The sequence below is a fragment of the Acomys minous genome (genome assembly GCF_964271855.1).
Source record: "Acomys minous genome assembly, chromosome: 16".
Classification (NCBI taxonomy): Eukaryota; Metazoa; Chordata; class Mammalia; order Rodentia; family Muridae; genus Acomys; species Acomys minous.
The window spans coordinates 35,563,662-35,590,978 of record NC_140498.1 but is presented as its reverse complement, the minus strand read 5'-3'; the positions used below and the strand labels follow the sequence as shown (position 1 = coordinate 35,590,978).

General features: G+C 44.6%; 1 long non-coding RNA gene across 1 annotated transcript; it reads left to right on the top strand.

Annotated features, from left to right (window-relative positions):
* The first annotated feature begins 14,423 nt into the window (after positions 1–14,423).
* Positions 14,424–26,740, top strand: LOC311586756. Its single transcript, XR_014775642.1, has 3 exons — positions 14,424–14,906; positions 16,821–16,960; positions 25,621–26,740. It is a non-coding gene; the product is annotated as an uncharacterized lncRNA (long non-coding RNA).
* Positions 26,741–27,317: the final 577 nt, after the last annotated feature.

The following is a 27,317-nucleotide window of genomic DNA, read 5'->3' as shown; positions in this document are numbered from 1 at the left end:
CGGTTAGGAACTTTTTTAGTTGGGGAAGGGTAGAGGAAATTTTAAACACAGCTGGTTGTCCTTGAATCCAGCTGGATCCTGAGCACAGACTGGGTGGGACCTTGAGTCAAGTTGGACTCTTCAAGGTTTTTCCTGTCCCTGCCACACACACACAGTGATCTGATATCTGTCTGTCCTTGGTTCAAGCTGGACCCTCTAGAAATTTACATGCTTTGGCCTAAATGGGGGTCTTTAAAGGAGGACTGAGTAGGCCGACTTCTACATTTTCCCAGACTTTGGCCTTAATGGGGGTCCTTAAGGGGGCTGGTTCCTTCAAAACACCTTTACATACCACACAACATTATCTAGAAAGATAAAAGGACAATTTATAGAATAGGAGAGGCTATTTGGAAAGTCTATACCTAATAAGGGTCTAATATCTAGAATAAATAAAAATTCTTATGATGCAACAATAAAAGGAAACAACTAATTATATAGGGTCTTGAACAGATGTTTAACCAGGAGGAAATCAAGATGACCAAGCAGAGGGCATAGATTTAGCATACATTCTAGATGCCACATATATAGATGGTAGATGGATTATAGAAAGATAGTCTCAGAACTATTGCTCCTCTCTCTCTCTCTCTCTCTCTCTCTCTCTCTCTCTCTCTCTCTCTCTCTCTCTCTCTCTCTCTCTCTCACACACACACACACACACACACTTGTTTTAATTGAAGAGCCCTCCTGTTTTATGGGTTCTCAGTTTTGATCATGGTAGCTCTGTGAGATTGTTCTTCATGCCCCTTCTTTCATTTTCTGTAATATGAGCATTAGACCCTGAAGCTTCACAAGAAGCCTCTTTTGATAGCATGGGTTTCCTCATGGGTACATAATGTCCAGCTGTCTTTCTTTAGTAACTTGAGAACCCATGGGTGCCCATTGACTAGAACCATTATGTCATTCATTTCGTTAGGGATGCATCAAAGTGTCACATTCCACTTCCTTCTGCTTTGATTATCTGCAATTGCCCCAGACAGAAAAGTCTTGGCTTTCAGATAGAATGCCACTGTGTAGACCAGGCTGGTTAGGAACTGAGAATCTTGCGCCTTGGCCTCCTGAGTGTTGGGGTTATAGGTGTGCAATAACACACCTGATCTGAAACACTGTATTGAACATTACCTAGGACCTGTTGGCATAGGAATAGTGTTTTTTTTTTCCTTTCTCTGCTTTTCTAGTTTTGAAAAAATATCTAGATCCCTAAAATCTTGTCAAAGTGACCCTCTTTAGTTTCTTATATAAACACATGGATTAGAGCATCACTAATATTTTCTAACGCCTTGTATTATCTACACTGGTGCCAAAGTTGTCCCATTTTGGGCTGGTGGGAGCCCTTTCAAGTGCCTGTAGATTCATTTTGTCCCAAGCCCTACCAGTTCCAGATGGCTTCCTGGCTGTCTGATGTGATGATGTCATTTCTTCCCTTAGAACTGGAGTTAGCCACCTTTCCCTGGGATCCTTGCCTCTCTTCAGTAGTTTCATGCATTTAGTGGTTTCCAACTGAAGGCTTGACTGGAAAGAAAGTCCTATGGATGATGCAGCTCAACCTAGGTAGGGTGGTAGAATGAAGGCCCGGGTTCCATGCCCAGCACTGTGGTCTCAAAACTCAGCCAATCAATCAACCAATCAATCATCAATGTCTCTGATTTTATAAAGAGTATGTGGTTGCAAAATTTAATGATTATTCCTTCACAGGTGTATCCTGTTGAAAGTAATACCCCACAATATGTAATTCAAGGCACTTCCTTCTAACTTATCCAGCCTTTAAAATTAGTCAAGTGAGGTAAAAATGCCCCAACCATGTGTCGGTCACCATGGTGGGCCTTCATCCACCTCACTCACTCATTAACACTTACAACATGCCACAACCTGGACAGTAATGTCACCATGTCAGTGATAAGGAAGCTGAGGCTCAGAGTCAATTAAACAGCCTGCTTCTGGGTGGCAGGTCATACGGAGTGATATGTGTCACTGAGTTCTAGTCAGGTGCTCCTGACTTGGTGACACAGTGAGGCTGGGCCTTCCGAGAAGGCAGATGAAGTGGACAGGTATATTGTAGCTCTTCAGGTGCCATTTCATTCTATGGAATTTCTGGTTATGGTAGTGAATGCCGCTATTGTATTTTATGTTTTAAAATCTCTCATGTAACTTTTAAGAAGTATTATTACTGAAAATAATGAAATTTCACTCCCACTCCCTTAAAGAAAAACCATGTTTGTTTTTGTCTGCTTTGTAGAAAGTTGAGGATCTTCGTGGAATCGATCTTAGGGGTTTTCCGGAGAGGATTGCAAACTGTTTATCAAATTCTCATTGATTTATTCCCCACAGGGATTGCCAAGGACACAAGCAGAACAGAAAGAATTTTCTATGTGCTTCCTTTCCACCCTTCTGTACCAATACTTTTGAAATAAAAATGCAGAATAGTCCCCAAGGCCCTGAGGTTACAATCTGTAATTTATCTCTTTTTTAAGTTAACCTTAAATTATTTACTTCACTTAACACTTCGAAGGACGCTCTCATTCAAGTATTTGTAAGCATTAACTCACTTGTTCCCCCATGAAGGCCTTGTGAGGTGAGTCACTATTGTGTATCACAAATGGGGAGACTGAGGCACAGAGGGATAAGTCATCCATTCAAGGTGGTACGGCTTGGGAGCTGTGGGGCTGGGTGGAAGGCGATGTGTCTGACGCCTACACACGGCCTCGCCACCTGTGCCTCTACAGCTGTGGCATTCAGGTCTACAGGGCTGGATGTTCAGGGAGCTAGTTTCTATTTGTAAACATATCAAGGGAAAAAAAAAAACCACTTTCTAGACCCTGTAATTGTCTCACTTGACTCCTGGATTTAAATCAAATTCATCAGTTTACACCTGTCTTCTTCTGGATGCCAGATGACCAGAAATTTAAAATGATGTGTTTTATGTTTCCCTAATCAGATTTCATCTTGACAAAAGAAACAGCAATCTTATTTTAGAGAGAGATCCTGCTTGCAGATTCTCAGACGCTGTATTACGGCCAACATCTGGTGGAAGTGGCAACTGCATTTCAGGTGTTTGGGCAGGTTTCCATGGCAGCAGCCCCTGACCACTTATGCTTGAGTCTTTTACTTTTAAATATGACTTTAAGGACTGTAATCATGATGAATCAGGGACTCTAATCTTTGTTTTTAAATTTCATTAACTTTATTGCTAAAAAATCTTGCAAATCAATAGCGTTACATGCCAAAATTAAACAGACCCAATGTTACACACCTTGAAGAATCATAGTCTTTAAATTTTTAATTATTTTATTTTATTTAGATTATTATATTGTTGTACCATTTCCCCCTTTACTTTTCTTCCTCTAAACCCCCTAATATACCCCTTTTGGACTCTAGTTTATATATATATATATGTATATATTTATGTACATATATACATATCACCTGCTCAGTTTGCATAATGTTATTTGTAGGTATGTTTTCAGGGCTGCCATTTGGTATTAGAAAACCAATCAGTGTGCTCCTCCTTAGGGAAGACTATTTGGCCTGCTGCCATCATTCCTTAAGTGCTTATATATTTTTGTCTAGGCTTTATGCTGGTGCGCACTCGCCACCCATGTCCAGGTTAGCCTGTCTACTCTTGTTCCTTTCCAGCTTGTGTCTAGGCAGCCATGTTGGTGAGACTTTATGGGTGTCGGTTCTGACATTCCCTAGGAGACAAAATGTCCTAGCAGACTCCCTGAAGGGAATTATAATCTCAGTAGCTTACATCTATTTGGCACTCACTGACGTCAAGAAAGAGTGAGAGTTTCTGTCCTGTGTGGGCTTCACAGTAGTGCTATGAGACGGAGACAAAACCAATGTGTATTCCAGATGAAGAAACAGAAGTCAAACAGCATGGGCCAGGTTCTTAAAATCAGAGCGAATCACTGATGTGGAGTTAGAAATTGCTCCGATAAATGGCTCAAGGCTTTGGAACCTCAAAGTCCTCCCCCAGTGACATACTTCCTCCAGCAAAGCCATGTGGCCAAACAGAACCACCAGCTGGGCACTACATACCCAAATGTCTGAGACAACGGGGGACATGTTATTCAAAGCTCCACAATTAATTATTTCCAAAGAGACACAAGCTAATTTCAATGGTGTCAAAATCTGAACCTAGATCATCCCCTGCCAACTGACAAGGATGTCCCCAAGTAAGATGAGTTAGGAGTGTTAGATAATTTCTCATTTTATGAAAATATAATTAACAGAAAAATAAATGTATTAAATCTTAAAATTAAACATTGGTTTAAGATGGTAGCATAGATATTGACTTGTAATTACTGAGATTAATAAAAGATTCATTTTCAAACACTGCATATTTTAACCTTGATTTCTCTTTTTTGGTTTTGAAGAGTGTACATAACTTTCTGTCATTGTTGCTTAGGGAAACTTAATCCTAGGCAATTAATTTTGGTATTTGGTAAAAAAAATTATGCTTTTGGAAATATAATAAAACATGTATTTCTCTAAAAAAAAAAAAAAAAAAAAAAAAAAAAAAAAAGAAATTGCTCCGATAACCAGGATATAAATTATCTTTTCTGAATAACCTCTCACATCACAGGGATGGGAGCTTAAGGCAAAACTGTCATCAGTAGGCAGAGAAGCTCACTTCTTTCTGTACTCATCCATCTATAAGTATTGCCCGAGTCATGACTGCCAGGTCATGGACAATAAAGGAGGGACCTAGACCTAAAGTGCCATAGACCCACAGAGGTCCCCCACTGGCAGAGAAGGTGTCTTTCAAAAGAGATTAAGATGGACCAAAAGTCAGGACGTGGGGCTTAGCATGAAGAAAGTGAGACTGTCTGATGACAACTGGGACAGCACCTGGTATATTGAAAATCATGTCTAATCTGCCTGTGGCTGCTCAGAAGCCGGCTGAGGTCCCAAGGCAGGAAACAAAATGAGCTCTTTCCAAAGACGCAGCTCAAGAAATACATTACTATCTCGGCATAGGAGAGCTGATCCGGGGGCACCAAGGAGAGAATAGGAAATCATCGCACACAGCTTGGGGCATGCCTGCTGCAGTATCCACAGGCAACTAATGTATTCCTCTGCTGCAGAGGGAAACTGTCGGCTGCTTTGAAATACTGTATGACTGTATACCTCAAGAGTGGTATGTGGATTCAGACAAGTCCCAGTTCAACCTGGGGCTTTGTTCCCCCACTGGCTGCAGGACTTGGGCCTCTGACTCCGGTTTAAATGTCTCTGAAATGATTATACAGATGATATCCACCCATTTGAGGACATTACAGGAGATGATTTAGATAGCACTGTCCTGCCATGCCTAGCACAGTGCACTTGATAAATGGTAAATCCTGTGGGCACAGCATAGGATTATAAGTTTGGAATCTGAATTTTCATCTTTTCTATGGCTGTAAGATACCACAAATATCTTTAGTTTTGAGATTGTTTTTCACTTAACCTTTTGGGTTGAGAGAATTGTGTTAATTGGCTTGGGCTGCCAGACAAATAGCATGGGTTGGGTGGTTTAAACAACAGAATATCGTTTGTCTCAGCTCTGGGGGCTAGGAAGCCCACATCCAACATGCTCGTCGGTTTGGCTTTTGATGAAGTTTGCAAATGGCTCACCTGTGGCCTTGTGTCGTGGGGCATCAGACCATGACTCCGCCTTCATGGCCTCATTTCATCTTGACTAACTTCCTCATGCCTGCTACCGTCACATGGCGATGGTGGGTTAGGCTTTCAGTGTGTACATTATAGGCACAGGTAGCATATTTTCCTAATTTTTATTTTAATATTCCATCAGTATGTATGCCACCATACTTGGTCTTTTCTTGATTTTGTATATTCAGGCTGCTTCCTAGATTTTTGTTGTTGAGATAGGATACGTAGCACCAGTTGGCTTTGAACTCTTGAACCTTCTGCTAGGGCCTTTTGAGTGTTCCATTTCAGGTGTACACCAGTCTGGCCAGCTTCCAGTGGCTGTTTTTTTTAAAAATATATTTTATTAATTTATTTATATTACATCTCAATTGTTATCCCATTCCTTGTATCCTCCCATTCCCCCTCCCTCCCATTTTTCCCTTACTCCCCTCCCCTATGACTGTGACTGAGGGGGACCTCCTCCCCTGTGTATGCTCATAGGGTATCAAGTCTCTTCTTGGTAACCTGCTATCCTTCTCTGAGTTCCACCAGGTCTCCCCATCCAGGGGACGTGGTCAAATATGGGGCACCAGAGTTCGTGTGAAAGTCAGACCCCACTCTCCACTCAACTGTGAAGAATGTCCTGTCCATTGGCTAGATCTGGGTAGGGGTTCAAAGTTTAATGCACATATTGTCCTTGGCTGGTGCCATAGTTTGAGCAAGACCCCTAGGCCCAGATCCACCTGTCATAATGTTCTTCTTGTAGGTTTCTAGGATGCTCTGGATCCTTCTATTTCCCCATTCTCTCATGCTTCTCTCGCCTAGAGTCCCAATAGGCTGTCCTCCCCTCTGTCCCACTTTCCTGATAAGTGAAGACTTTCATGGGACATGCCCCTTGGGCTAGTGTCCAGATATAAATGAATATATACAATTTGACTCTTTCTGCTTCTGGGTTAACTCACTCATTATGATCATTTCTAGCTCAATCCATTTGCCCACAAATTTCAGGAATTCCTTGTTTTTAATAGCTGAGTAGTATTCCATAGTGTAAATGTACCACAGTTTCTTTATCCATTCTTCTACTGAGGGACACTTAAGCTGTTTCCATGTTCTGGCTATTATGAATAAGGCAGCTATGAACATGGCTGAGCAAATTTTCTTGTTGTGTGCTGGAGCATCTTCTGGGTATATTCCCTGGAGTGGAATAGCTGGGAAGCTTTATTCCCAGTTTTCTGAGATGCCTCCAGATAGATTTCCAAAGTGGCTGTACTAGTTTGCATTCCCACCAGCAATGAAGGAGTGTTCCTTTCTCTCCACATCCTCACCAGCATGTGGTGTCACTTGAAATTTTGATCTTAGCCATTCTGATGGGTGTAAGATGGAATCTCAGAGTTGTTTTGATTTGCATATCTTTGATGACTAAAAAGGTTGAGCATTTCTTTAAGTGTTTCTCAGCCTTTTGATATTCCTCTGTTGAGAATTCTCTGTTTAGTTCTAAGCCCAATTTCTCAATTGGGTTATTTGGTTTGGTGGTGTTTAATTTCTTGAGTTCTTTATATATTTTGGATATTAGACCATTGTCAGATGTAGGGTTGGTGAAGATCTTTTCCCAGTCTATAGGCTGTTGCTTTGTTCTGTTGACAGTGTCTCCTGCCTTACAGAAGCTTCTCAGCCTCATGAGGTCCCATTTATTAATTTTTGACGTTAAGGCCCGGGCTGTTGAAGTTCTGTTCAGGAAGTTCTCTCTTGTGTCAATGTGTTCCAGACTCTTCCCCACTTTTTCTTCTAACTGATTTAGTGTCTCTGATTTTACATTGAGATCTTTGATCCACTTGGACTTGAGTTTTGTGCATGGTGACAAATATGGGTTCAATTGCATTTTTCTACACGTAGACATCCAGTTAGACCAGCACCATTTGTTGAAGATGCTATCGCTTTTCCATTGAATAGATTTGGCTTCTTTGTCAAAAATCAAGTGACCATATGTGTGTGGATTCATATCTGGGTCTTCGATTTAATTCCATTGATCAGCCAACCTATTGCTGTGCCAGTACCATGCTGTTTTAATTACGGTTGCTTTATTGTACTGCTTGAGATCAGGTATGGAGATTCCTCCGGAGGATCTTTTATTGTACAAGATTGTTTTAGCTATTCTGGGTTTTTTCTTTTTCCATATGAAGTTGAGAATTGAACTTTTAATCTTTTAAAATTGTGTAGGTATTTTGATAGGGATTGCATTGAATCTGTAAGTTGCTTTTGGTAAAATGGCCATTTTAATTATGTTAATTCTCCCAATCCATGAGCAGGGAAGATCATTCCATCCTCTCATGTCATCTTCAATCTCTTTCTTCAGAGTTTTGAAAATTTTTTCAAACAAGTCCTTCATTTGCTTGGTTAGAGTAACTCATATTTTATATTGCTTGTGGCTAACGTGAAGGGTGTAGTTTTGCTAATTTCTTGCTCTGCATGATTGTCATTTGTATATAGGAAGGCTACTGACTTTTTTATTTAACTTTGTATCTAGCCAATTCGCTGAAGGTGTTTATCAGCTGTAGTAGTTCTCTAGTGGAATTTTGGAGGTCAATTATGTACACTATCATATCATCTGCAAATAGGGATAATTTGACTTCCTCCTTTCTCATTTGGATCCCCTTGATCTCCTTTTGTTGTCTTATTGCTCTGGCTAGAACTTCCAGTACTATATTGAAGAGATATGGAGAAAGTGGGCAGCCTTGCCTTGTTCCCAATTTTAGAGTAATTTCCTTGACTATCTCGCCATTTAATCTGATTTTGGCTATTGGCTTACTGTATATAGCCTTAATTACGTTGAGGTATGTGCCTTGTGTCCCTGATCTCTCCAAAAACTTTAAACATGAATGGGTGTTGGATTTTATCAAATGCTTTCTCTGCATCTAAGGAGATGATCATGTGGTTTTTTATTTTCAGTTTGTTTATATGGTGTATTACATTGATAGATTTCTATACATTAAACCATCCCTGCATGTCTAAAATGAAGCCTACCTGGTCATGGTGAGTGATATCTTTGATGTGTTCTTGTATTCGTTTTGCAAGTATTTTATTAAGTATTTTTACATCAATATTCATAAGAGAAATTGTTCTGAAATCCTCTTTCTTTGTTGGGTCTTTGTGAGGTTTAAGTATCAATGTGACTATGGCCTCATAGAATGAATTTGGTAATGTTCCATCCATTTCTGTCTTTTGGAGTAGCTTGAAGAGTATCGGCAATAGCACATCCTTGAAGGTCTGGTAGAATTCTGCACTGAAACCATCTGGCCCTGGGCTTTTTTAAGTTGGGAAATTATCAATGATTTCTTCTATTTCTACAGGGGAAATGGGACTATTTAGCTTGTTTATCTGTTCTTCACTCAATTTTGGCAAGTGGAATTGGTCAAGAAAATCATCCATTTCCCTTATATTTTCAAATTTTGTGGCATATATGCCTTCGAAGTAGGATCTTATGATTCTTTGTATTTCTTCAGTGTCTGTTGTTATGTCTCCCTTTTCATTTCTGATTTTGTTGATTTGGATAGTGTCTCTCTGCCTTTTAGTTAGTTTGGCTAATGGTTTGTCTATCTTGTTGATTTTCTCAAAGAACCAGCTCCTGGTTTTGTTGATTCTTTGGACTGTTTTCTTTGTTTCTAATTTATTACCAGTGGCTGTTTTTTAAAAATGTTTCTAGCAACCCTAAAAGCATCACTTTCCAAAATGTTATAAATTATCATTATTTTAATTAACTTATACAGAATTATTTTTCTGTCTCTGGTAATGAGCAAGAATGAAATTTTCACCTGCTTCCTTACATGGAAAAAATATCTCCCCCAATTCAGACATTACTTTTAGCTTTCAGTGCTTGAGAGACCTATGACATCATTCTCTAGTTTTGTCTATTTCTACTTTTCTCTAAATGATAACGCTATCCCAAAAGTCAAGGCCCTGGTGATATTGGCTTTATAACAACAATCACCATTCATTACAAAATGTTTAAAGATTATTTTTACTTTTTAATCATGTGGTTTTGGGTGGTGGGGGTGTCTGTGTGTATGTGTGTGTGTGTGTGTGTGTGAGTGAGAGAGAGAGAGAGAGAGAGAGAGAGAGAGAGAGAGAGAGAGAGAGAGAGAGAGAGAGAGAGAAAGTGCCAAAGAGGCCCTGGATGCCCCAGAGGTGGAGTTAGGGGTGGTTGTAAATTAATTACCTGCCATCCATTCTGGGAACTGAGCTTGGACCCTCTATAAGAACAGTAAGTGTTCTTAACTGCCGAGTGACATCCTCAGACCCCGCTACTATTATTTTTTATTTGGGGGAGTTTATTTACTTTCCAGAGAAAATGATAGCCCAGAAAGGGATGTTTCAAAACACGTGACCGCATGTCCACCGCAGGGTTCTGGATCGGCTCTCTCCTGATGAGGCAGGTGAAGAAGGATGTGAAAGCAACTTCTCTTCCCCTCTGGAAACCGATACCCCGGTTCCTTTCAGAAGTCCTCACTATTTCAGGCTCTGCGATTTGTTCACCTCGCTGCTCTCCACTGCCTCTCACCTTCCACTACGTCATCCCACGATGCCTCTATGGCGTGGAATGAATTCACGCAGCAACAGGGACTCAGCCATTCCACCTTCCAGCTCCTTAGGAACTGAACGATGATTGGCATTCAGGGCTACATGCGTTTAAAAGCCGACCGCACAAAACGGGAGGGATGAATTAGCGATGGTGGAACTTGGGAGAGAAGCAGAAACAGGTGAGGAAGACACAGGAATGCCACGAGCCTCCCACAGAGTAGGATTCTGGGGATTCTCATTACGACATCTGCCACCTCTTCCTGCCTTGTACATCTGTTTTGAGTGACAGCTTCAGGGGCAAGAGTGTGCTCACTGGATCCATCATCCTCTGGGAACATTTCATCTCGTCTGCTTTCTCTTTGCAGATACGCACACCTGCATAGCTCAGGCACCTTCCCGGAACAATCTGGAGAGTTGGCGTTAATTGCCCTGTGTCACTGTGAGGTTCCTAAGGGTGACAACATCCCCGTATATAATCACAGTGGAAATTTAAAGTTGATATGACTTTTTACAAAATCCAATTGGCTACACTCTACTTCTGTCAGTTGAGCCCTGATCTCTACAGCGAGGTTCCCAGCGGTGCAGTTTCCAGCCCCGGGTCAGTCTTCAAATTTTGGCAACCTAGTTCCTAAGCTCCTTAAATGTGGAATGTCTGCGTCTTTCCACGTCTTGGCATGAGTCACTTTCTGAAAGGAGTCCCTGGGCTTAGACTCGGTTCTAAACTTCACTTCACCAAATACTGCTTCCCCTCCTAGTCTCAGTTTTCTCATCTGCTAAATGGGGGTAGCAATGCAACAAATTGAGACAGATGAGAACACAAAGGAAGCGTGCTGCTAATCCAACAAAACCACGCTGCCCATATCCTCTTCCAAGGCACCTTTTTCGTGATCAACACATTTGATAAATTAAGCAATGGATAAGTGGTTGGTGAGACACGGCTATTCCCACCGCCACTTCTTGCTATGTGGTCTCCAGGAAGTCATTTGGCCTCTTAGTGACCTAATGGCTTTGGTTATTAAGGTGGGACTTCCAGTACCTTCCTCCTGGGCCTGAAGGAAGATAGTCAGACAAAGTGTGGGCTGTGAGTGTGTGTGCCCGGTGCACTTGGCCCCACCTAGCCTCTTAGTAACTGCCCCCTCCTCCCTCTCTCTTCACGCGGAATTGTCCAAAGAAAAAGAGAGTTTGTTGGTATTAACGCTGGGGTCCAAATCCTTAGAGCAGGTGCACCGTAATGGATACCAACGCTGAAAGCTGTTTAAAGAAGAAACTGGAAAACCGCACCCTCCCTCTGCATGTTTTTTTTTTTTCTTACCAAGCGTATTTTGGGATAATCTCCTCTCTGTTGGTCAAACAAACTGTCATTGTGGGTGTGGTGGGTTAGGCAGAGGTTTGGGGTGTGGGTTGTTACACTGCTGGGGTGGCTCTGATTCATTGTTGATTGAAATGTGAGTCTGGACTGTGTGACCTTGGTAACATCATGGAAACTGGTGTGAGTGGCCGTCTAAAAGCATGGCACTCCAGGGCTTGGCATTGTCCCTCCTGGGACTTGCCACCAGGTCGCCCCAGGGTCAGGCCTCAGCTCAATGTCACCTCCACAGGGAAGCCTTTCAGGGGTCTGTGCACATAATGTTGCCAGCTATTTTCAGGTCCATTTTCAGATCTTAACACATAGAGGCATTCCCTGTCCACATGAGCTGCCAGTGAAAAACAGAAAGGGAGTGTGGGGCCACGAAACGAGGTTACCGATTTGGTTGCTTAAAGTCATGATGCCCACGTAGCGTGAAGGAGGGCCATGAGGTATGACACTCTCGTGCCTTTGCGCTTTCACGCTATCTAGAGTCAGGGTTTGAGCTTCAGGGCCCGGTCAAGCCACATCATTTCCAAATGGCACAGATTAATGCTTTTCCTCTTGAGCATCGCTGTCTCAACTGTAAGGAAGGCATAATAATTTGTCTCCCTTGTGAGTACACTGTGAGTCCCACAAGATGCTGCCTATAGGGCAGGGCAGGGCAGGGGGCATCTGCCTGGATATCTTTGCAGCAAGGGGGACATGAGTATGTAGCTCAGCTCTCCCCAACACAGGCTGGGCTACATCTCACCTTCCTAGATCCAGCCTCCGCTCATGGGTAAATTGCCTGTAGCGATGCTTTTTGTTCCTTTGCATCTCTAGGCTTCACATCTATAGATTCAACCAAGAGTGGATGAAAAAAAGTGTGATAGAACTTGTATTGAACACATGTAGGCGCGTTCTTGTCATTATTAGCAACACAGGCTAGCACTTTATAACATTAGGTATTAGAGATTATTGAAAACGCATGACAGGGTTCCATAAGATACATGCAAATGCTATGCCATCTGCTTTAGGGACTGGAACTGCCCTGAATTTTGGGTTTTGTAGGGATTTCTAGGGCCAGTCCCCTGCAGATACCAACAGTCTAGGTCCCTTGTATATTTCCAAAGGCCTTTAAAAGAACCATTTGGAATATATATTATTTTTACATAAAGTGTCATAAAGATAATTATTGTTGTTTAGAGCCTTATACATTCAGACCCCTCACACTCAAAAATAAAATGATTGCTGTGATGTGTCACATTAAGCACCCAAACTCATTTTAAAAAGTAAAAACAGGTATTAAATCAATTTTGCAAATGTCATAGCTTCATCAGTGGTCTGTACTCAGGTGCAAGAAAAGAAATGGTAAGTGATCTTTTGGTTTTGTTGTTGTTGTTGTTTTAATAATATATTTTGTTAATTTATTCATATTACATCTCAATTGTTATCCCATCCCTTGTATCCTTCCATTCCTCCCTCCGTCCCATTTTCCCCTTACTCCCCTCCCCTATGACTGTGACTGAGGGGGACCTCCTCCCCTGTATATGCTCATAGGGTATCAGGTCTCTTCTTGGTAGCCTGCTATCCTTCCTCTGAGTGCCACCAGGCCTCCCCATCCAGGAGACATGGTCAAATATGGGGCACCAGAGTTCATGTGAAAGTCAGTCCCCACTCTCCACTCAACTGTGGAGGATGTCCTGTCCATAGGTAAGTGATCATTTGAACGTAAGTGAATACACTCCTGAAAAGATTCGCCTAGAGCAGTGGTTCTCAACCTTCCTAATGCTGCCAGCCTTTAATAATGCCTCCTGTTTTGGTGGCCTCCAACCATAAAATTATTTCCATTGTTACTCCATACCTGTAATTTTGCTAGTTATGAATCATAACAAAAATATTTTTGGAGATAGAGGTTTGCGGAAGGGGTTGAGACCCACATATTGAGAAGCACTGGTCTGCAGGCTTTCTTTCCACCCACCCTTTACCCAGACCTATATAGGCCATTCACATATTTGAGCTCCACCACTGTCCCTCTGGAAACAAAGCCAGCAGCTGCTTGGCTATCTTTTTTTGTTTGTTTGTTCATTAAACATTTTTTATTTTTTACATATACATTTATATTATTACATGTATATACAATAAGCCATCTATAGCAAAAAGAACCATGACACAATCAGGAATTATATAAATGTTACATTCTTAGTGTTTTGGCTATTTGTATTTGACAGCCTTGAAGAAAACATCTTTCCTATCTTGGTGGGTCTAAAATTCTGAATGTAAATCAGTCTCTATCACATCTTGCCATTATCAACTTAAAACACCTATCTAGACCTAAAAACATCTTAACCCATAAACAACTGAGTTTCATTGCAACACTAAGCTACCTGGTCTTCAACTCCATCAGAGACTTGAGAAGGAAGAAACTTGATTACCTGAGTATGTGCTTGGCTATGTTATCCTGAAATGTGCATGCCCTATGGCCTGTCTCAGTGTGTTGCCTGGTTCATTTGTGGACAGTGGTAAATAGACATTCTGTGGCCCAGAAAGGCAGGCAACAAATGACCTTCTATGACTCCAGGTCACAGGTTTGCTTGCAAGCGCACAGACACCCAAGCGGCCACTGACAATATGCGTTCCAACACCACATATGGGGCATATTTTGCTCAGAAACATACCCTGTTAGTTGTTGAAACCTTTTTTTGCATTCCCTGAAACAAATGGCACTATGGTGTATTTTCTTTTAAGGAGCAGTAAATAAAAAGTCTTTTGTGTTGACAATGATAATATTATATTCTACAATTGATTTGCATTTTTCTATTCTGTGGATTTTTCTGCTTAGTATAAATCCCCAAGCTGAAACTCACTGGGCCCCCACTCAGGCATCAGCGATGAGTTTTGTCTCAGGCCTGGACAGCTATTGACACAAGTTCTGCCTGCAGGGATCTGGCTGCTCCCAGATGTAAGAGGCAATGCACAGAATTGAAGAAGGTGCTTGTGCCTGCAGCAGGGCACATGGAGCCTGCAAAGATGCACATGGAGCCCGAGAAGATTCTCCAGGGACCCGCTGTCAACCTGATGGCCAGAGGGAGCTGGTGTGAGCTACATCATTCCCCAGCCCCGCTAGCTGGGTCTTCAGGAAAATGAGCAAGAACACAAATGCCTTTTGTGGGGTTATGGAGGAGCTGAGCCCTCATCACTTGCTGGGGCCTTTCTGGGCAGGGGCTGCTGATAACACAAGCTTGAGCCAGAGTTAATGTTAACCCTTCGCCGCCCACCAGGCACTTGCTTGTGTGCTAAGCGTTATCTCATTAAACCTTCACCACAACGCTACAAGGTAGGTGCTGCTATTATCCCCATTTTAAAGATGAGGGCATCAAGGCCTAAAGTTCCACAATGGATGACTTGCAGCATAAGAATTCAACCCCCAGGCAGGCCCGGGGGGAGGTCCTGGTGACGGAAGAAAACATTTGGGAAGCTATCCGTGATGATCACAAAACCATTCCTCTACACCTTGCCTTGAGCTAGCCGGATGAAAGTACCGAGAGTGAATGAGTCTGTGACTGTCCTGAGATGGTTCTGTGGGTTGCATTATTCAGCACGAGTGAGGCTCTGTAAACGTCTTTGCATCTAGATCAAGGCTGTGTCCCCTCTGCTCTTCCTGTGGAGTTTCGTTGGAGAAGGCGGAGGATATTGAGCAGGTACAATGAGGCACCAGGGCTTAGCCGGAAGAATCTGGTGGTAACTTTACACTCAATCCCTTAGAAAATTGGAGCAGGCTTGTCTACTTCTTCATCTCTGGGAGAAAGCTCAGTGTCTGGTGATGTCTGTGCCAGTAAGTTAGGGTAAACAGAGGTGGTTTCTTGGTACCCAGCTTTAAATGGAAGTTTCTGTGGCTGGATCAGTAAAGTCACAGAATGCTATCTACTGTGTTTCAAGCCCTCCAGTCTTTTTTTTTTCCCCCCAGCCTAAGAGTCTCTCAATGAGCGGAGTAGCTGTAAGCAAGTTGAAACATTGTTTCTCTTTATCCTTTTTTGTTTCATAGTCTTTCTAACTTACTCTGGGAAATACTTGAATGTTGCTTTCAAATTGAGCTTTTAAGCATAGCATTTGTGAGTGAAATCACCCCTCTTGCTTTCAACATAATTGACTCCTATTTTTTTTCCTCTTTCATTTCCTCCAGAAAAGCCAAAATGATTTTTTAGAGCTTCACTTCCCTGTGGGTAATTTTCCAACGTGGCTATTTCATTAGCCAAGCACGGCGATGGCAACTCAGCATGCATGGCCAGCACTAGCCAATGCCTACGGACAGGCTCCACCAGCAAGCCTTAGGGAATGTGTTGATTTCACTGTGCTCTGGCTTGAAACACCCAAAGAAACTGCCCGAGTGCCCTTGAGCCACAGCAGGGCTCAGAAGCGCCTGGACTACTGTGTAGATTTGTGTCGTCCACCCAACAGTGCAGGGCAGTCTTCAGAGAAAGCAGGGGGCCTGAGGCTGCCTTGCCTTAGCCATCATCTCCAGTGTTGTGCAAATGAGAGCTAATCTTAGGTGGCATTAGGACAGGATATCACACTGTGTCCTGCAGTGACATCACAAACTCTCTTTCCAATTCTCAGTCCTTCTGAACATGTGGAGGACAAAAATCTCAGTTTTGCAAACTTGTATCTGCGATAATGATGAGGATGATGGTGGTGGTGGTGGTGGTGGTGGTGATGCAAGTCAGACCTTGGTCTTGGGCATTCTGAATTAACAGCTTCTGATTTGGAGGTATTAGGTTTTAATTGCTTTATAAACATGCCACCTCCCCGAACAAAATTACTTTATGGCAGTTTTAAAGGTAGGTTGAAATTTCATTTAAAAATGAATTGAAGTATTTCCCCCTGACTCTATAGTGTCTTTGGCTGTGCCAGAAGGCACTGGTGTAGCATTCTGATCCTCCAAGATATGGTGTAATGGCTAAAGCACAGAGTAAGGCTGGCTTTGCTCTGAGCATTGCTCTTTCTCCAAAGCCACGGTGAATCAGGACTGTGGCACTGAGAACAGGGCTGGCACCATTTCCTCCTGTCTTCACTCCTTGTGTTCTTTGGCCTCTTGCTTCTTCTCATCTTACCTCTGAGCCTTACAAATGGTTGAGAGAAAAGCGGGCAGCCTTAGTTTTAAGTAGGGTCAGGATGCGACTAATAAATTTGTGCCATCAAGGTCCAGGTTCCCCACCTTGAGGTCAAGTGATTCCCATTTTCTTATTTCTAGGGTTGAGGCCTCTGGAAAATGGAGTCTGGTTTACCTCTGCAGCCTGCTGAGGACTTGTGTTCCAGGGACCAGGAATGGATGGAGCAGGCGCAGGTGGTAGACTCAGCAATAGCAGCCACAGCACAGAGATCAAGTCATGTGTGAGTTCTGCGCCTCAGCCTTTCCTCTGCTCAGGCTACAAATCTTTGGCAATCGGAGGCAGGCTCTGAATTAAGCTTAATTAAAATTCACTCTTAATTAGGGCCATTACTTAAAATCAACTCTATGTAATAAAACTGTGTAATCATAATTAAGCCCCAGGAATGGGATTAGGAAGCTCGGAATGTGAAAGCCAAACGCAAGGGCCCGGTGTCGGTGGGGGCAGCTTCAATTAACAGGATTTTTTAGTAAATAAAGATCATCCAGTCATGGTGAGGACTTAGGTAGCCATGGGGATGGTGGGCACATCAGATAGGGGACTTAAGGAAAGTAGACCCTAGGGGTAATGGGATCAGGTAGTAGGGTGGGTGCCAGGGAGGGTCACTCCGAGCAGCAGGGCTATGTTCTCAGTTGGTGAGTGATGCTCATAAGCCTGCCCCTGGACCCTGTTTCCACAGCTGTGAATTCAGGGGTGAAGGCAGTGCTTCCCAAACCATCTTTAACTCAGGATCCCTTGTTGGGGGAGCTCGGGTCAAAAATGCCAACGTCATTGCCATCTGTCGGTTTCCTGGTTGCTGGTGTCACCATCACAGTGCTTGGTTTGAAAGTGTAAAATCGAGAAAAGTGAAGTGACAGCTGGTGGCAGTTTCCTGCTTTGACAGCATGATTTACCCCCAAAGAGCAGGAACATAATTTGGGAACGAAAGGGTCAGTTTTAGAATAAAAGGGTCAGTTTTGCAAGGTGAATGTTGCAAGTGCTGGCCGTTATTTAGGGTGGGATTTCCTTCTCAATTTCTCGAGCTACAGGGCAAGAAATACGCAATGTCTTCAGATTGTTCTGACAAATATAAATCACTTATTTAGATAGCGTAGTGTCTACCACAGTGCCTACAAATAACAGCAAATTTTACAATTTTAATAAATGTATGCTGTATTAAAGTGCCATCGTTTCTATGCATGAGACTGCTTTTGGTCACAGTTGTTGTATTAAGTACACATCACTTTCTCCAGTTTATACATAAATAACTGTGGACTCAAAAGAGGCCTGGGAGCCCGAGTAGAAAGTGTTAAGTCTGTAGAAAGAGCCACACATGTGATAGTTATTATAAAGATAGTAGCTGCCCAGGCTTATGCACTGCTCAGTGTCTGTGACACCCAGTGGAGAAGCAATGCCTCCAACAGGAGCCTGCTCCCCCGGTCCCGGTCCCCTGGGCCAAGCCTGTGTGTCTAATTCTGCCAGAGAAAGAGACTTGCTTATTCTAGAGTTGTGGCGTTGGAGGAGAAGGGAAAGTTCATTCCCCCAGCTTCCCCTCCATTTCATTTCTATCGTTCAGGGTTCTTGGGTTATTCTCAGAAGTGGTAAGGGGATGAAGACAGCCATAGCCTCCATCCCCGGCTTCCCTCTATAGCTCCTGTGGCTCTGGGAATGGCTTCCCCCATGTGCAGGTGCCACCATCATGCCTGGTATTAAGTTAAGGCTCTGCATAGGCATTGCCTCTTTCACTCTGCATCCAAGCCTCAAAAGTTGGGATCACCACCCGTGTTTTGCCGATGAGGAGATTGAAGCTGGAGAAGCAAAGCTCAGTCAGCTCGTAGGCTGCAGTGAAATATGTCACTTGACCCCACTTGGGTGTTCAGTTCACCCCAAGAGACAGTATACTCTTCCAGAGATGCAGGCTGGACTGGGACCTCCTGGCAGCATCAACACCAAGACTACATCTTTGATGTAGCCAACGGCTCGCAGCTCATGTTTCCCAAACAGCCCTTACTCCCCTCCCGTATGACTGTGACTGAGGAGGACCTCCTCCCCTGTATATGATCATAGTGTATCAAGTCTCTTATTGGTAGCCTGCTATCCTTGCTCTGAGTGCCACCAGGCCTCTCCATCTGGGGGACGTAGTCAAATATGGGGCACCAGCGTTGTGTTGGAGGAGTCCTGGGATGCTGCAGACCTCAGCATTCTCAGTTCTCATGTTTGGGCACCAAGACAGAACCAGGTAGAGATGCATCTGGGGCCTGGTCTTCATGAAGCCATTCAACTCCAACCTTTAATATCATCAAGTGAACGGTGCACTTAGGATGTTTGGGTGAACTATGTTCACAGTGTCATATACTAAGGTCTTGAATCTTTGACTGTTTTGGCAAGGCTACATTTGTATTTCTTCATTGTTAACGAGGAGGAACCATAACTATAAGAAAGCAGGACACAGGCTAACTAACCTGTGAAGGCCCGAGGCCTAAGCTGGTGGTCACCGTTGTTCAGCTCTGACTTGGCCTTTGTACATCTCTGTTCCCTAGAGAGGCCATCTTGATTAGAGGTATGGACCTGGAAGGAAGAGGCACTCTGGTAAAAAAAAAAAAATCATGGTTACCACCAAGTACCACTACAAATCACCCATGAGCCTCTTGTTCTACAGAGAAGGAAGAACATGGCGGCAGGAGAGTTGGAGGCCAACTTAGGTTTCTCAGGCTCTACTCCCCTACTGAGAGGTACCTCCCCATCCCATCTCCACACCAAGCTTCCCATGTGGGGGCCCTAACGTGTGTGACACCATCATGGAGAGCAACTGTAAAGTGACCTAGTGTCCCATGGGAGGTGAGAGCCCCCTGAGGTGTGTGGCTGGCTTCCTGGGGCTTACAGACCCCCAGCTCCTGATCAGAAGAAGCTTCAGTCCCTTTCCTAGAGTGACCCCTTTGTCCTTCAGATCATTTGCCTCTATTTACACTAAATAGAGCCAGCTCCACTTTTGAGTTCCTGTATTTTGGGCAAGCCAAGCTGGAGGTCCCCACAGCCGGTCCAAGCAGGCATCAGCTGTCCTGGGGATGGTCATGTGAAGGGCTGTCCCAAGCTTGCTCCTCTGACAAAGTTTAGCAAACAGCTTATCTCTCACAAAACACGTGAGGTAATGTTTATGAAATATCACCCTGTCCCCTTCACCAGGCTACGGGTTGGCGGCATGATTGAACTATGCCGGTGGTAGCTGGGCTGTCCTGTGCACCCCACCCCCCCATTCCCTTCAGTAGGATGGGAGACCTTCATCTAGAATTTCCCACAAGTCTGGAGAGAGCATTGCTCTATAGACATGTCCAGTGCCCCTACGTCTCCATGGGTCAAGACAAACTTGTGTACGGAATGGGCATAGTTTTCCTCAGGAGGAAATTAAGGCCAAGAATAGCAAGACATTTTCCCTAAAGTTGTAAAGTTAGTTGGTGGCCTGGCTGGGGAGCCAGGTCTGACCCCTAAGTCTTCTCTGAACCAGGCTGGCCTAAATACTCATTTAAAGAAACCGGAGGGTTTCGTAAGGACGGGTAGATGGACGTGAGTGGACTGAAAAGGATAGCTGGCCTGGTGCGGTGGTTTGTAAAACTCAGGCAGCTGAGGCAGGAGAGTTGTGAGATTCAGTTCAGCCTGGACTACATATAAAGATGACATTTCAAATAAATAAATGAGCAAAAATGAGGAAAAGAAGGGAGGGAGGGAGGGAGGGAGGGAGGGAGGGAGAAATATGGAGAAGATAGAGAGGAAGAGAGCGACGTAGGTAGGAGAAGGGGAGGGAGGAGAAGAGAGACTAGATTGGTTGGAGAAGAAAATGTGTAAATATAGATAATTCTGGAAGAAAACACTGAAAACTTCAGTGTCTCTGGAGTGAGAATGGAGAGGCTGGTGTATGTGTGTGTGTGTGTGTGTGTGTGTGTGTGTGTGTGTGTGTGTGCGCGCGCGCGCTGTGTGTTTGAGTATATATATATATGTGTGTTGTATGTGTGTAATCAGAAGAAAGACCAGCACACACATTACTCTGTACTTCTCGTTTCTTTGCTCCCTCTGGACCGCTGCTATTCTGCGGCTGTGAGCACATTTTCAACGTCCCCCCCATCCTTTCTTGCCTTCTATCCCTGTACATCCTTCACAAGGATGAGAGCAACACTGCAGAGAGGATGTGGGAGATGCTCTGAGGCATGCACAGCCATTCCTTCATCTCTGATGCTCTCAGATACCTGGGCAGCTCCAACATCCACTGCAAGGAACAGCAGTGGAGAGTGCATAAAGCCCAGGTTTTGATCTCTGGGTGCCACACAGCGGCTGCCAAACTAGTGACCACAGGGCCCCTTAGCAGGAACCCAGAGCAGAGACATTTTCTTTCTTGCTGTTTGTGACTATGACAGATTAAAAAAAAAAAAATCCTAATTGTCTCACAGTTTGGAAGTGGTTAAATAAGTTTCCGGTTCGGTACATGACAGAGTAATGTGGGTTAAGGACAAAACACACATCCTACCTTTCCACAGCCAAAGTTATGGTAAAGCAACCAAGCAAATGCTGCCGTCAGCACTCCTCAGTGTGGAGTGTGAAGAAGTCAGGCCAGCATATGACAAAGTGTTAGCACTTAAGGCTACAGGGCTAGCATTATTTTTCAACATTTCCCCCCATTTTCAATGCACCAAAAAGTGCTGTTACAATAAATTGTAAACATTTTATAAATAATTATTTCTTCAATCAAGAGCAATAATACAAGTCTGTGTAGGGGAATGAGAACAAAGTGATGTATTTGGTTGATACAGTTTTATTTTTATGTATCAATTAATTTTGTTTTTAGAGGCAGGGTATTAGAATGTATCACAGGCTGGTCTTGAACTCACTATGTAGCCCAGGTTTGCCTCAAACTCACAGTGGTCCTCATCCTCAGCCCCTGGAATGATGGAATTACAAGTGCTTGTTGCCATGTCTGGCTGCCACCCTTGACTTTAGTTTCTGAATTTTGAGCACTCTTTGTGTTTACTTTTTTACTGGGGTATTCACATCTAACATGATTTTTGACATATGGGTGGAGAGGGAACGAGATCCGTTGCTAAGCAGCCAATGTTTCAGGCTCCCCTTGACCCACCCCTGGCAATTGGTTGGGTTGGCATTTCATAAGCCTCTCAAATGTGCAGGCCAGCTGGCCCTGGGGAGCAGTGTTGAGGGTGAGAAACACTAAGGTGAGAACAATGCCAGCCCATGAGTGGGGTCAATTATGGTCTAGCTGGGGAGACAGCCCCTTCACCATACAAGTTAGAGGTGTCACCCTAAGGTTTCTCAGGGGCAATAAAAGCAATGTCTGTGGCGGGCCAGTCACCCCGTCTGAAGAAAGACTCCCCTCAATTCCTGCTCCCTTCAGTTTCCTCTTCTGTAAGCTATCTCATCCTGTCTTTGTGAAGGCTAAATGATGCCTACGTGCAAACCCACCCTCAGTGTGAGTCGTATGATCAGCATCATGTTGAAGGTGTGTATGCCCAATGCTCAGCAAGCCAGAGGCCAGGTGTGCAGAGCTGGCATTTGATTTACTACAGAGCTGTGGTTCTGTTCCCAGTAGGCACTTTACCTTCTGTGCCTAACTGAAATGTGCTCTAAATCTCGTCATATAGCCTTGCAGAAAGAACAGACAACTTTTCATTCAAAGATAAAAATATAAATTAATCTACTTAAAAAAATCATGAGCAGACCTTTCTCTTTATTCTGGATGTTGTGGCTATGTCTACATTGCTGCTACATCTCTTGGTACAGAAGAGTCCTCTGGAGCCCATGGTAGTGACACAGCCTCAGGTGGCTTGGCTTCTCACTGTGGATGTGACAGAGGCAGAGGCTTTGCAGTGCAGAAGGTCGTGTCTTGAGAGCGGAGGGCAGGGTTAGGAAGGAGCCGTGCATAGGGAACAGACCCAGGGACCTGGTATCAAAGCAAAGATGCCTGGGATATTCTTGGAAGTCCAGGAAACATCCTGTGAGGGGAAGCTCAGAAATAAAAATCAGAGGGGAAAATCAGTTTATAGGTGTCCACATCCTTCCATATCAATATTGATGCTTTGTGTCTGTCCTTTGGGTCATTGGCTGTTTAGAGATCTACTCCAATTCACTTCCAAGCCACCCTGTCCCGCCTCATCCTGCCCCATGCTAGACATTGGAGTGAAAAGAGAAGAAGCAGAGATCGTTATTGAATAAGAAAGCCATGCAGGAGAATAGAGCAGGGGCCAAGACAGTACATCAGAGAGATGGGAGGCCAGGCAGTGTCTAATGAGGCCTGATGGGCAGAACAGGTTAAGTGCTGTCCAGAGGAGCATTAGCTTGAGATGGGTCTTCTAGGGCAGTGTGAACTGTGACCTAGCAGATGTGAGAGAAGTGCTTTCCCCTGTTTTAGGAATCGGGCGATGATTCACGGGAGCTTGTGCTGTACCTGGATCACAGGCGAGTTCCAGGAGTCTGGAGGCAGAAAGACTACTGTGCCCCAGATAGCCCCAAGGAGATCACATGTTATATGCTAAGTAACAAGGGGTAGAGCCTGACCAAAGGGTCTAGGAGCCCCCCACATGCAGTTGCAGGCTTTTTATATACTTAGAACAGAGATTACAATGAGTAATTTGGAGGTCGAGGCCCCTCATCATTGATCCTTATGCCTTCAGCTGGGAGAGGAAAATTCCATTAGTCCATATTTTCCTTTATCAGATGACTTGGGAAAAGCATGCTGAATCCTAGAGAGACTCATTCATCCATCCATCCATCCATCCATCCATCCATCCATCCATCTTTCCATTTGTTCACTTGTTCATTCATTCAGAAAAAATCTGTGTTCCTTTCTGAGCAGTGCTGCTGAAATCTCTTTGTAGGGGCTGGACAGGTTGTCAAGACCTTTCTCTAATTTGCAGAATCCTCCAGCCAGGGGGAGGAAGGGGTTAACGGCAGGCTGGTCTCCATACCCCCTTCCAGCACTTGGTGGACTTAGGATTCTCTCAGGGAATGCTGCCTCTTACTCAGAACCAACCATGTCTACACGGCTGCCTCCTATTACTAAAACTCGGTTCCGACCACCCTTTCCCTAGCCGCCATGTCTTAACTGTCAATGAGCCCTGAGCACACACAGGTGCTTAGCATGTGCTGTCCTCTAAGCCCGTATCCCCTAGTCTAGGCTACCTGTGCTCTGACTTCAGGTTAATGTTTCTTCCCTGGAAAGGCTCTCTCAGTCTGACTAGACCAAGCCTTTGGTAGCTTCACACCCTCTACTGTCCCTCATATCTCTTATTCCAGCCACTACTATTTTGCATTTAGTTATACAATAGTTACAATATTCATATTATCATTTTTAATAATCAGACTTACTGTAGTATAATTTATGTATAAGAAACAGTCCTGTTTCGATGAGCACTATCAAATCTTTACAAAGCGTATGCACCTGTGTAACCATCACCATAATCAAATATGAAATGTTCCATCTCTCCATAGGCTCAGTGCTCCATCCCAGTCTTTCATGTGGTACACATGAGAGTCCATCCTTCAGGTTGCTGAGCAACACCGTTCTCATTGGCTCCCTGGAGTTGCCCCTGGTTGTTCAGGCAGCCTTCGGCTTCTCCAGCGCAGGAGATACATTTCCCGTATTTCACATGGGTGACCTTTGGATGTGATGTAACTGCTCTGTACCCATGCTCAACAGTTGTGCCAACATAGAATGTGTGCTCGCCCACCCCTTGCCTGGTTATGCTTTTGGCCAAAGAAGCCTGCTCACGTCTGACTCCTTCCCAGAGATACACAGAACATCTGTGCCAGCCCTGGTGATGCATGGCTGGTCATGGCAGGCAAATCCGTCTAGCTGTAGGAACTGGAAGTTTGGTGTTTGTGGAATGGAGACAAAGCTCTTCTCACAGGGTCCTAAAGCAAACCCAAGTATGTGAAGGTCTATGTTTTTGTCCCTTTCACTCTCTGGACCTCCAGTTTCTTTCTCTGTCAGGTAATGGCTGAACTACAGCTCGGTGCCTTCCCTCTCAGACCTTATTAGGGCCGGAAAGGAGCCTATAGTTTTTCAGCACAGGAAAAATTGGAGTAAGAGAATAGCAAGTTTCTCTGACAGTTATTTTTCTGGAGAAAAAAAAAAGCCCACTTCAGTTTCTAGAACAGGCCTGTGGTTTTTGGATCACTGAGCTGATGTCCTAGCTATTTCAAAGCCCATTAGGGAACGTAATAGAGCTCCCGATTTCCACATGTGACCTCTGGTGCTGTGAGGCATGTCCTTCGTTGGGAACTAGCCCTTGACAGGGATAAATGAGTCACGAGGTAACTGGGGGGCAGGGAGAGTGTTCCATTGGTAAAGCCAGGAGTTCAGCTAAAACCACGGCCCGATAGAGCCTTATTACTCTTATTTCCAGAATCCTCCAGCCAGGGGGAGGAAGGGGTTAATGGTAGGCTGGTCTCCATACCCCCTTCCAACACTTGGTGGACTTAGGATTCTCTGAGGGAATGCTGCCTCTTACTCAGAACCAACCATGTCTACACGGCTGCCTTCTATTACTGCAACTCAGTTCCTACCACCTTTTCCCTAGCTGCCATGTCTTTACTGTCAATGAGCCCTGAGCACACACAGGTGTTTAGCATGTGCTGTCACTTAGCAATGGAGGATCCCTTGGGGGGGGGGGCCTACTGTGTGTCAGGTGCTTAAGATGTTTTATCACTGTGAACTGAGAGGGGTAGTTACCCTTATCTGTAGGTGGAGAATTGAACTTCTTCTGTGTGGCTTACCATGTGCTTTGATGAGCTCTGGGTGGGCATGGGGGGCATAGTGTGTGAGTCTGTGTGGCCAGATGGCTTCTGCTCGAAATACAAGAATGTCAAAATGCCAGGAACTTACCCTTATGTTTAATTCTCCAGACCTGGGGACTGGACCAGGTGGCAGCTGGGAACTGTTTCCGAGACCACTGGATTCCCAGATCAGAGCTTTTCACCGCAGCGCACTCAAGGACAGAAGTGTCGGTCAGAAACAAGCAACAAAGCCATTCCCAAATCATTATCTCCTCTGCTGCCGGTTCCCAGTAGGAGAATAGATCTCCGGAAATGGTCCACGGAGGCCACGTCTTCTCCACTGAGCTCTTCAAACAGAACTACATGTGTTCTTCTTCTGCAATGCGCCCAATGTTTGAAATCAGTGTCGTTCACTAATTTCGAGCTGCTGTCCTTATAACTCACAGACAATGGTACCCAGCTGCTTCCTTGACCACAAGCCCAAAATTGTGTGGTTCATCACCCCCAGGGTCTGTGCCAGCCTAAGAATGGGCCGTGGCTTGGGGCCCATTTTGCAGTGGCATCCAGGAAGCCAGTAGACCTCTGTGGATCATGGCTCCCCACCTCACGGTCTAAATAGATGTGCCCCTCCAACACATATCAACTTTAGCTTCCCAACATCAGGACCATAGTGTTGGCAGTGGCTTGGAGAGGCTGCCATGCAAATCAAGTGGCAACAACGGAGAATGGATGAATGCCCATAGGAGAGAGATATGGAAGAGGCAGTGGGAGGCGCACTGAACTCTCAGGGAGGAAGGGCGTGGCGGCGGGTGAAGCTCAGGGGGTTGGTGTCATCATGGCACCTCATGAGTGTGTGATTTGGGACACGGAGGTTCAGTTTGCCTATTTGTAAACCTGAAGACACTACTAGCTCCTCCATCAGAATTTAGTTTGTTTGGTGTTTTTTGTTTGTTTGTTTGGTTGGTTGGTTTTCCAAGGCAGGATTTCTCTGTGTATCCCTGGCTGTCCTAGAACTCGCTTTGTAGACCGGGCTGGCCTCGAACTCAGAGATCTACCTGCCTCTGCCTCCCAGGTGCAGGCAGTAAAAGGCGTGCGCCACCATACCCAGCCAGATGTTTGCGTTTAGAGAGATATAATGAGATGATGTGTTTGTTAAAACACACAGCCTTGGGAGGGAGGAATGGGAGAAGACAAGCAAGGGGATAGCAATTGAGATGTAATCTGAATAAATTAATTTTAAAGACACACAGCCTTGCTCACAAGTGCTCAGTAAAATGCATCTGTAATCATGATGCCGACCATTGTCTGCTGTTGATCAAATGGCCATTCGTTCCTCCAGAGGCTGAGCGTGGGAGACACCGTTATGATTTACAGGCAGAGAAGGTGGGGGAACGGCTGGACCACCCCAGCATGTGGCCCCTCTGTTTTGCACCCTGCTGCCATCCATGTGTGAGCTGTCAGTATTCAACCGGTGAGTGGTGCCAGGGCAGGGGCCTAGCTTTCTCTTTTCCAGCCCAGACTTGCCCAGCTTCTGAAAGGCTGTGATGGCTTTAGAACTGCAGCAGATGACCTCAAGGGGGCAGCACAAGCTTGGCAAACTCTGACTGACCGCTGGGACTGGATTGAGCTGGCTGCTCGGGTTGGGACTGGGGTTGGGGGGAGGGGGCGCAAGCCAGAGACTGCTGGGCTGCCAGGCTGCTTCCTAGGGAGGCTTCAAAGGTGAAGGGACAGGAGGTACATTGAATTAGGACATATGGTCTGTCCTGATGGCCCCCTCCTCGCCACCCTCACACACTGTCCAATACATAAACAGAGCTAACTGATAT